This window comes from Pseudophryne corroboree, chromosome 4 (assembly GCF_028390025.1).
Source record: "Pseudophryne corroboree isolate aPseCor3 chromosome 4, aPseCor3.hap2, whole genome shotgun sequence".
In the NCBI taxonomy this organism is placed as follows: domain Eukaryota; kingdom Metazoa; phylum Chordata; class Amphibia; order Anura; family Myobatrachidae; genus Pseudophryne; species Pseudophryne corroboree.
The window spans coordinates 480,373,545-480,385,694 of NC_086447.1; the positions used below are offsets into that span (position 1 = coordinate 480,373,545).

General features: G+C 41.7%; 1 long non-coding RNA gene across 1 annotated transcript; it reads right to left on the reverse strand.

Annotated features, from left to right (window-relative positions):
• Window positions 1-1,112: 1,112 nt before the first annotated feature.
• Window positions 1,113-7,924, reverse strand: LOC134909793 (uncharacterized). The gene is made up of 2 exons (XR_010176030.1): window positions 6,218-7,924; window positions 1,113-3,591 (listed from the first exon to the last, which is right to left on the reverse strand). It is a non-coding gene; the product is annotated as an uncharacterized LOC134909793 (long non-coding RNA).
• Window positions 7,925-12,150: the final 4,226 nt, after the last annotated feature.

Genomic DNA, 12,150 nt, shown 5'->3' on the forward strand with positions numbered 1-12,150 from the left:
TAAAAGAACTTAAGGAAATACTATAATAGAAAATAGCATTCTATACCAAAAAAGTAGTATATCAACGGGGAGATATAGCAAGTCATAGGGGGATATCCAATTAGCCCCGGTAATTTACCGGGGCTAATTGTCCCGCCGGGGGCCATCCTATTACCCCGATAAGCCAGCACGAGCGGTGGCTTATCGGGGGTTACCTGAAGCTTCCGGATGTCTGCAGTCCCAGCCTGCTGCAGCGGGCATGGGACACTGCAGGTTGTCCCGCTCATGAAACCAAATCCCCAGAAACTGCCCCGTTTCCGTGCGAAAACGCGGCTGTTTCTACCGAAAACACACAGTTTTCACTGAACCCGTGTGTTTTCGGGAGAAGGGCATTTTTTTTTTACAGGCAATCAATATGGATAGCCTCTAAAAAAAAATATTGGTGAAACATCGGGAAAAATTGCAAAAAACATACTTTTTTTGCACCCAATGTTTTACCGGGCCTAATAGGATATCCCCCTTAGAGAGAGATAAAGTGTCAATTTTTCAAACACAGCCTGTAAAATAATAGAAGCTGATTGGTTGGTACTTTAGCTCTCTCCCCACTTTGATACATCTCCCCCAAAGGCTGTGACAGTGGAAACAATATTGAAAAACAAGTTGTAGAAGAGGGTGAGCTGTAATCAAATCTCAGAGGCTAATCTTATTAAATCACGCATTTCTAATATTCCTGTTAAAGTCTATATCACATCTCTAGAGACTGACTATATATACGGTGTTCACTTACGAGTAACCAACCTTCATTAAGAAGTCCCCCACAATATAGCGAAGAGAAAGGCCCTTCTGAAGCTGGGCCCATGGGAGCCTATTAATGCGTCTATTCATAAAGCAGTGAAAAGTGTTGAGAAGTGAACCAGTGGAGAAGTTGCCCATGGCAACCAATCAGCTGCTATGTATAATTTATAGAATGCATTTCATAAATGTTCCCTCAACACTGATTGGTTGCCATGGGCAACTTCTCCACTGACTCACTGAAAGGATTTGACCTTATTTTCTTTAACCCTCGATGTGATGGCCTTACAGACGTCTGGAGTGTAAACTTTTAACCACAAGGTACATGCACACACAAGCAGTTAAAATTCACACTGTTTATTATAAAGTTAACAAGAGTATATAAGACAATGCATATGGGTGGAACTGACAAGTGTAAAAGGGCTCATTGGCTTAGGGGTAGGTTCCTGGGTGGGGTACGTAGGGGTGGTTAATACTTGACATAACATAATTGGATATAGCAGTTGCCAGGCAGATGTTATATATGTTGCATCAGGCGAAACTTAACAAAGGATCTTTTAGTAACACACAGAAGTAGAAAAAGCAGGTTTCATCTAGTAGAGAGCTGACCTTGGATGCCAGACCCACACAAGCCTGGTATCTGTATGAGAGACAAAGGCATCTAACACAGGGCAGCAGCATCCATTGCAAACACATAAGAGTTCATAAAGCATGTTTTAACCCTTCACTAGGGAAATAGAAATATTCACTTTAACACTGTAATTATTATAAGGAAACTGATCATATAAAAAGTAATATGTACAAAGACAGAAGAGGTAACCCTTCAATCCCCTCTTAGAATCATGATTATTATATGACATGATTCTTGAGTGAGGCTCCTTTCTTGTTTCTCCAGTTCTTGAGATATTGGACATAATCGTCGGGTCCCTTACTATCAGAGGAGGTGACAGGACTGGTGGTTATGTCATAATACATCAGGGCCTTATCAATGCCTTTGGAGGTAAGTTTCTTTCCACAGGGAATTACACAATAAACTATAATGCCTAAAAGAATTAAAGTTATGAGTTTAAATATGCTTATTTGCACAAGAGCCTGTTTCCAATTTTCAAACCACCCAAAATATTGGCTCCATGGGTTATCAATACCTGAATTTTTCTTAAGTTCCATGGATAAGGTTTCTAACTTGTTTATGGCTAAAGTAACCTTACCATTGGGACCAGTGTTGTCAGGAATATATGTACAACAGCCTTCCACCTTACTAATGTAAACACATGTACCGCCTTTTTCTGCTAGGATCATGTCAAGGGCCATTCTATTTTGGAATGTCATTTGGGAAGTGGCTTCTAGCTGTTCAGCTATACCTTTAAGAGCATCTTTGGTATCATTAACAAATCTTTGTTGATTATAATATATATAATTAATCCAGGCTACGTTTTTATTTACAGTTTCCCACATATGTAATAAATGTCGCCTAATGATCTAGTTTGGTTGACTAAAACAGTTGTTCTTTTATTTGCACAATACCCTGGTGGGAAGGTTTTTAAATTTCTCCCTGGGGTGATGTTAGATGTATAACAGGTATAGTTTCCAGGATATATGGTTATGGTGCTTCCTGGGTTGGGATTTTTTGACAATATGGGATATTCCCTTTTCCACATTTCGCACTGACTGTCATTTGTTTTGGTGTCATTAAAAAGGCTGAAAAAAACAATTTTCTTGTTCTAGGGGTATATTAAGGGGCACTGTACCTAGGTGGGGCCTAGATTTGCCACAGACATAACAGTTGCTTTTATTGTGTTTGTTAGCACTATACTTCATCCATTCCAACCAAAAATTAATGTCAGAGAAACCAGTTTCAATAGCTAGGGTGTCTTCAAAGGTAGGGTTAGTAATAGCCACCATATCTTTAAAAGTGGCAATATGGGGCTTTAAAGGTTTGTTTTGGGGAGCAATTTTAGGCTGGTATTTTGGGTTTTTATACATATCCCATAAATAAAACATTTGCCTTGCACTATAATACCCTGCTTGCCACCATATACCAAGTACATAAGTCTCATTGTCGCTTCTGCTAGGGTTCACTATGTTTAGTCTAAACCTGTATGAATTTGGGCCTTCATCCATCTTATGAATGGATAGTCTAGAAAGTAGGGGTACTCCATATTTGCTCCATCTATTCTTTGCAAACGATGGGCCATATTTCCAATCTACTCCTGTATTCCACCCCACAGCTTCCCAGGAATTACAATTAGATCCATAATATCTATTGTCATAGTACCATTCGTCAGTAACACAAATATATACTGTCTCAGACATTCCTGATCTCCTCCTTTGTTGTATATAATATTTGTCATCAGCAATTTTGGGGAACATAAAATAGTCAAGGATATATGTGGCTACGTGTGTATTGGAGGAATTGTACCACAAGGTGGGGATCCCATTAGTCTGTGTAATATCAACCTCACATATTGTGTGGTGAGTGAGGGCCAGTAGGGCTATCAAGGTAGTCCCCAGGATAAAGATAGGGGACAGGTTCCTCATCTTCTTCTGTTCTTCTTTCTTCGCTAGGTGGGAGGTCAGGGCTGTCTGCCCCGGTTCGTACCTCACTGGAATCACTTGCTTCCCTCTCTAGGTCTGGTCTAGGAACCCTTTTTTTACTCGGGATGCATGGGTCCAGGTAGGACTTTCCTCTGTCAGGACTGCTGTCCGGGTAACTGCTACGACCTCTGTCTCTGGACCATAGGTGAAGTCTCCTGGGCTCTTGTTCCTGGGGAGCACCTTCACCACGACTCTGTCTCCGACTTTAAAGGGGTGTGTAGGTTCCTGTGGATTCAAAAGGGTTTTTACAAACAACCTCATGTTCAATTTCATTCAGTTTTGTTATCAGGGACCTGACATACTCTTCTCTGATGAGTTCTAGATCTCCTTCCTGTATTACTAGTGGTTTCTTAGCCCAGGGTGTGGGAAAAGGCCTGCCCATTAGTATTTTAAATGGGGAGTAACCTAGAGTTTTCTGTGGGGTATTCAAGATGCTGGTGTTTAGCTTTATTAGGGTTGTTCCTGAGGCAAGTGATGCATCTGCTAACATACTGGTCCACAAGTGATTTGGCATTAGTAACATAAAAATCACTGGTTAGTAGGAGGAGTGTTGTGGCTTCACCACGGTGACCAACACCACGGCACTGGGCAACGAGCAAAGGGGCACTGGACTGGGGTATACAGGGTTTCCCCTCTTTGCAGATTAATCCTGATTTAGGATTTTTTCTGCAGAATTGGGTAAGTCCAGTCGGAGAGATCAGTATTAGTCGCAGCAGCTTGAAGTTGAGTGAGCAGATGGACGTTGTCAAGGGAGGGACATGCTCTAGTGAGTGCAATGAGTTCTGCAGCTTGCGCGGACTGATAAGGTATTGGTAGGGTTTCCAACACAGTATCAGGGAGGGTGACAATGGCATAGCCAGCCTGGTATGTATTGTCATTGGGCCTACTACAGGAGCCGTCAACAAAAACAATGTCTGCGCCTGGTATGGGAACGGGAGACATGTCAAGTCTGGGAGAAGTTTCAGCTTCAATGGAAGCAGCACAGTCATGTAGGTCGGGTGGTTCATCCTCGGGACCTTTCAAGCCTAAAAGGGCATTGAGAATGGGTGCAGGGCCAGAAGAACCAGCAGTGTACTTAATGGTAAGGGTAGGGTTACTCAAAAGGAGTACTTCATATCCACTAAGGCGTTGTGCTGACATGTGCTGTGTGTAAGCCTTTAAGTATTGCCAGGACATCATGTGTGGTGTGGAGTACTGTGATGTGGCCTAAAGTGAGGGTAGTGGCCATTTCTGCAACCATTGCACAGGCTGCCAAAGCCCTGAGGCAGGCAGGCATACCTTGTACAGACACTGGCATGACTTTGGAAAAAAAAATGCCACGGGGCGCAACTTCCCTCCATGAAACTGTGTGAGCACCCCCACCATGGTTTTACAATTGTCCCTTGCATATAGATGGAAAGGTAGTACATAACTGGGGAGGCCAAGTGCCGGACTTTTCATCAACATACATTTTAAACTTTCATATGCAGTTAACATTTCTTGTGACCATTGTACAGTTTTAGGTTTGTCCTTCAGTGTGGCTTGTCTCAAAATGTTATCACAATAAGAGCAATCAGATATCCACTGTCTGCAGTAATTTACCATACCCAGGAAGGACAGTAGTTCCTTCTGGGTAGTTGGGGTGACCAGGCCCAATACAGACTGTATGCATTGTGGACTGACTTTTCTCTCTCCCTGAGTGAGCACAAAACCTAAGTAATCAACATGCTTTTTACACCATTGCATTTTTATTTTGGACACCTTGTGTCCACATTCACAAAGCCAGTTTAGTAATGAAACACCATCCTCCCGGCAGGCCTCCTCAGTTTTACCACAGAGCAGCAGATCATCTGCATACTGTAGCAGGACTGAACCATGGTGAGGTTGCCAGGGCCTCAATGTGGCCTGGAGACAACAGGTGCGTCAATAATCTGCACCAGGTAAGTTGTTTACCCTCAAAAGAAAAGGCAAAAAGTAATTGTGTCTGTGAATCTACAGATATGCTGAAAAAAAAGGCATTCTTCAAATCAATTTCAGAGAAGAACACAGCATCTGCAGGGATTGCAGAAATGAGTGAGTTTACATCTGGAACAATTGGTGCAACTGGGACAATTAACTGATTGATCGCTCTGAGATCCTGTACAAATCCCAAACTACCATCAGCTTTGGCAACAGGGTTCACAGGAGTACAGTATGGTGATACACCATGTCTGAGAATACCCTGTTGTAAGAATTGCTGTATCATGGGGCGGAGACCTTCTATCTTTTCTGGTGAGAGGGGGTATTGCATAAGTCAGAACACAAAACACTGGCTGCTGCACCGCTGTCCACTAAAAAGGGAATTTTACTTCCATTTATAATAAGTGGCAGCAGAGGTGAATCTCACTATGACGGGAGAGTTGAATAAAGGCTGGGATACCCTCCTCCGGGCCCCGTCAGTGCGCGGGGTCTTTGGAATGTTCCCTGACTGCGGGGTTGGTTCTGTCTGTCAAAGCGTCTGGAGCTCTGATAGTTATGAGTGGGCGCAGGTTTCTTTTTACAAGCTACAGCGACAGGCAAAAAAACACAGGCAAAAAAAAAAAAACTTCCTTCATATGTGTATAGCTGCGTCCTTTGCAAGTTTTGCGTAAATAAGATATACAGCCATCGAGGGTAATAGTGGGCTTGGGACAGTGTTTTACTATTATCTAAACTCTGGGTTATTGATGCGTTAGGGATAGAGCTAGTGGACGCACCCTCCAGCAGTGAAGTTGGAAGCGATCCCATTTAGTGTGAAAGGGTTACTGCTGCCAAGAGATTTGTGTCTCTGAGCGCAGGATACATTGGAATGCAAAAGGGGGGGGGGGGGGCGAGAGGGATTTCAAAGACTTACAATTCCTCTGCAGCTTCGCTTCTGTGCTATTGGAAACTGACATTTTTTCTTAAATCTCCATATAGAAAAGGTAATTACTGCCTTCCCGTAGGAATGGGTCCCGTCCTGCTTTCTCTGTCCATCCCGCTAAATTATCCACCCATGGGTTAACTAAATAATACTCTGAGGTAGAGTTACGGGCAACATACATCCTGCATGTCTCACCAGGGAGGGGCGGGGGATATGCAGTTTTTTTTTACTCTGACTAGAGCCCATTGTCAGACAGTAATATAAATCAACAGTACAACTTTTTAAAAGAAAATTATCTAAAATATACGACACTCTACTTATACATAGGTCCCTCCCATAGTAAAAATGCAATCTACACCAGCTTTCTACGCAATTTCCACAACAACCCACAACAACTGTCTATGCAATATCACAACAAAAATGCAGTTTACAAAAAAAACCTTCTATGCAATTTCACAACAAAAAGACTTTCTATGAAATTTCACAACAAAAAAAATGCAATTTACAAAAACTTTCTATGCATGCATTAGCTAACACCAGTTAATTAGTCGTTGACAATATCACAATATTATCTGTATAATGAGAACATGAAATCTTTTGACGGGTACGCTTACCTTCGTACAAGATGTCAGAAAAAATACAGCGTTTTAGACAGGAAGCAAGAAAAGTGTTTGAGTAAAGATATCTGGCAGACGAAAACTTACCAGCCGTCTGGACCAAATATAAGAACTTATCTCACTACAAACATACAAAAATATATAGGCGATCAAATCGGGGTATTCTCTACGTTACGTATAGACTCCCAGGTCTATTTTTAAGTATCCCAGATACTAACGTCTTTGGAGAAGTGCGCTCGGACCCCTGGTCCCTTCTCAGACGTATCTTTAAGTCCCAGACATTAAAGATTCTATGGTATCCCTGATACCTGTTTTAAAAACTTCGTAATATTAAGTCCCGGACTTAAATATTACCTTGTCACGTGTTCCCGGAACACTGACACGGATTCAGCTTCAGTGTATGACCGCAATCCCGCATAGCAAAGACAGACAATAAATCTTCTATCTTTATTATTCGGGGACGATCACTGAATCCCGGACATAACCCCCAGCTGAAAGGATTTGACCTTATTTTCTTTAACCCTCGATGTGATGGCCTTACAGACGTCTGGAGTGTAAACTTTTAACCACAAGGTACATGCACACACAAGCAGTTAAAATTCACACTGTTTATTATAAAGTTAACAAGAGTATATAAGACAATGCATATGGGTGGAACTGACAAGTGTAAAAGGGCTCATTGGCTTAGGGGTAGGTTCCTGGGTGGGGTACGTAGGGGTGGTTAATACTTGACATAACATAATTGGATATAGCAGTTGCCAGGCAGATGTTATATATGTTGCATCAGGCGAAACTTAACAAAGGATCTTTTAGTAACACACAGAAGTAGAAAAAGCAGGTTTCATCTAGTAGAGAGCTGACCTTGGATGCCAGACCCACACAAGCCTGGTATCTGTATGAGAGACAAAGGCATCTAACACAGGGCAGCAGCATCCATTGCAAACACATAAGAGTTCATAAAGCATGTTTTAACCCTTCACTAGGGAAATAGAAATATTCACTTTAACACTGTAATTATTATAAGGAAACTGATCATATAAAAAGTAATATGTACAAAGACAGAAGAGGTAACCCTTCACTCACTTCTCCGCACATTTCACTGCTTGATGAATAGACCCCTTAGGCTCACAGAGCTGGATGAATGGGTGTATGATTATCCTCTCCTCTTGGAAAGCACTGAACAGAATTCCAGTACTGCTGAGCGGTACAAAGCAGATTCTAAAGAGCTCCTCACTCACCCCCATTGTAGAGATTGAGGCAACATGAAAAAAATCCTGGTAAATTAGCTCAATGTAAAAATACTGGAATATATATGTCAGTATGGGTACTCTCACTGTTAGCCTACAAGCTCGGACCGGGCAGGTGGATCATCATATATTTTCATGTGTGCAACTAACACTAGTTTCTATATTTCAAAGTTACATGTGGGGCTAATGTTACAGATATGTACAATTCATAAAACAACTGTTAGGTTAATCTTTTTTTCATTATTCACATTTGTTTCTAATTTGCACAAATAAATCACCTTCGAGCAGCAAGTTGCTGGTAAGATTTCTGTCTAGGACAACAGGAGGCCCTGGTGTTCTCAATTTATTCTAGTTACAATAGTAGTGGGCCCAGGGTGCTTCTGTCTCTCGGTCCCTTGTATTGGGTCACAGCCAGGGAACGTATCACAAGAGAACTGTGCATCCTCCCCCACTTCCTCTATTGGCCACCCCTATTTCTGTGCATGACACAGTCTGGACACAAATGTTATGTTAGTTGCTTTCTTTGAGTTGTGCTGGGGCTGCAAAATAATAGACCCAGCCCAGTAGAGATAGAAATGCTCAGAGACCCCCTCTGATTGGCTTATTCCATGAATTCTCCACAAATGACACCTCCATCCACACCATATTGGTTCAACTTATCCATTATCTATGTCTTTACCCCCCTGTGTATGTCTTCTGTCTTTTTTTTTTTGTCTTTTTCCAATTTTATAAGTGTACAGTGCATCTCTACACTTCTGTCTTTCCATTAGTGCTGCTGCTTTTCCTTTATGTGTGTGCATTAATGTCTCCTTCCTAACATCTGTTCCTAACATTTGACACTTTTCTATGTCTGCCGCTGTGCAAGGCCTCAGAGACTTCTTGGAGGTTGGGGTGCTTGTGGGTGTCTGGCCACTAGAGGGGGTGCAACTACTCTTCAGTATATAAAGCATGTGAGCATGATTGCGGCATCAAAGGGGGCGTGATTATGCCTCCCTCGCACTCCTGGCCCCCTAAAGGGAACCGGGTCTGCGTAATCTGTACCCTTCCACAATTGTGTACTAGGCAGCATTGTTCAGTTCTGCATTCACGGCTGCATCATTCACCATAGCCAGTTGGGTATACAGCATTGTTTTACATTACTGGCTATTGTAAGCAGAGTCACTTCATTCTCCACTCCTGCAAGAATTAGGACTCTGTCTGAAGTAATTTCCATGAGGTATTTTGTGGCCAATTCTGCATTGGAGATCTTGACTCAGACAGCCCAAGTCAGACATGGGAAGAGAAAGAGAATGTATTACAGGTATATAAACTTTTACTTTGGTAAATGTATGTAGATGTATAATATTTGTATATACTTACTGTCATTTATATGTTATTATAAATGTATTATTATATTTCAGTTTTTTAGATTAAAAAATAGCATTTCAGTTATAGACTCCTCAAAATAAATTGTGCAAAAACACACTCTTTTAGTTTAATATTTCTTTCTCTTTATTCTTCTTGATAAACAAACTCCATTGTAGTGCGTGTTACTCCAAACAACCATGCACCATGCTGAGATGCCTTCTCTGTAGTGATAGACAGTATTTACCAAGCAGCTGATACGTACGCCTGAAGTACTGAACTGAAACATCTGAATAATATTGCTCCTTCCTGTATAATTAATAGAAGAACATACAGTATAACAATTACAACAATGACAATTACGCAAATATTTCTCTTGAGAGGGGTTTCCTGGAAGCGGGTAACTCAATTTCTTTACTGCATCTCCACGATCAGGAGGTTTCACCACATGTTAGAGATAATCCCTTGCTATGGAATTCAAGGAAAATATGTCATATTGTTATACACAAAGCTGGATTGAATTCCCACAAACCCTTGTTTTTGCCTTTTATAGGGAACCCTGATTTCCACAATGGTTTGGCATCATATCCGTTCACAATATGGCGGGTGGTAGGCATTACTAATCTGGGCTCCTTGGTGAATAGAAATACACATTGTGTATTGACATTCTCTGAAGCTGTAGAGAAGTAAGGTACTCTGTCGGGCTACCCTGACGTTTCTGCAGGCAAAGCATTATATGAATTCGGTGGTTCGAGATTGGCAGAATACAATAGATACTGCACCCTTTCGTCTGATCTGTCGACACTTAAGAAAGCCATTTCCTTTTATTATCAGTGTTTTAGGGACATTTTGGATCACCCGTCCTCCTCAAGTGGATTAGCACAGGTTATTGAAGTGTCCTGCATATGCGGTTAAAAATCTTCTTACGTCCCTCAAAGTCTTTCATTATCTATTTACAGGGAAATGTTTATAAATATTTTCCATAGAGTATATTTGTCTTCGTATAGAAGATTTTTAATGAGGTGTTCTTCCTCGCATTCATTTTGTGTGGGGATTACGTGGACCAGTACCACTGTTTTTGCTCCTGTCCACTGATTAGGAGGTTCTGGTTTCAGGTCAAAAGTTACAGTATGTTGAGACTTCCTTGCTAAACTATGGGGGTCATTCCGAGTTGATTGCTAGCTACCGTTGTTCGCTGCGTAGCGATCAGTGAAAAAAATGGCTAATCTGCGCATGCGTATGCACCGCAATGCGCACGCGCGTCGTACGGATACAAAGTCCTTTGTGGTTTTGCACTGGTTCTAGCGACGATTCCATACGCACAGCCGATCGCAAGGAGACTGACAGGAAGAGGGCGTTTCTACTGTCTGGGTGTCCACTGACCGTTTTCTGGGACAGTTTGGAAAAACGCAGGCGTGGTCGGGCGTTTGCTGGGCGGGTATCTGACGTCATTACCGTGTCACTCGTCGCAGCAATCATCGCACAGGATAAGCAACTACAGGGCTGGTCTTGTTTTGCACAAAATGTGTTTGCAGGCGCTCTGCTGCACAGGCGTTCGCACTCCTGCAAAGTGAAAATACACTCCCCCGTGGGCGGCGACTATGCGTTTGCACGGCTGCAAAAAACTGCTAGCGAGCGATCAACTCGGAAAGACCCCCTATATCCCCTTCATGGCAGAGTGGGCTATACTTGACCTCGTTCCAACTAATTTGAGGACCAGCAAGTGGGGTAGACACTTGCTCTTAGCGGGTAGTGCAGCAGCCAATAAAACAATTCTGCATTAACGGATATCACCATCTTCTCAGTCATTGTCATTATTAAAGTCCAAACTCTATCATTTGTTCCGTATGGATTGGATTGAAGTAACTTTAGATAGGGACTCTAAATTGGAGAATTTTTTTATCATGTGGGGGAGTTACATATCCACGCTATCCATAGAAATTCACTATTGCCTGAAATATACTTATTGGTCATTAAGAAATTAATTGTAACACTCAAATTCCATCTTAATTTCGATCTTATGTTCTACTTGCTTTGTCCTATGACATTAGGATTGCATAAATGTATTTTCTTGGATACTGTATGTTGTATGCATATAATGCTTCAATAAAAGATAATAAAAAAAAAAACACCAACGTGTTTATTAAAGCATAGTCAAAGTTAGCAGCAATGTTTTGGGGATACCTCTGTGCTTTATCATGCAATTTTAAAAGTGAATGCAAATGGTTTCAATACGTTATTTTAAGGTGATCGGAGGTGTAGGCCAGAGGTTTCAAAAGAGTTGCTGCAGCCTGCGCTTACTGGGTACTGGGAACTAAGGCACTATGCCAGTGAATAAAACTCTGTTTGATGTTGTGGGCAATAGCATTTGGCCACTTTCCTAAAATAGTAGTTCTGCAAAAGTAAAGAGGTACTTTTACCAGTGGCCTGGAGCAGGAATATATATGATAAGTCTACAGTCACTATGTCAACAGTAACTGTGTAGACAGGAAAAAAAAGCCAGTGCCAGGATTCTGACACAGTTAAAATGTTGCTTAATGCAATAGGAGTATGTTTACAGTGATAATGGGCGCACGATTAAAATGCTTTAAGTAGTATTTCAGCTGTGTTAGGTCACAGCACGGATCACTGCTGCATGCTGAAGGCATATACTTATATCAGATGCCTGCTGCTGCATTATCATATTCAGGGCTTAAAGTGGTCCTGGAGAGGTGGT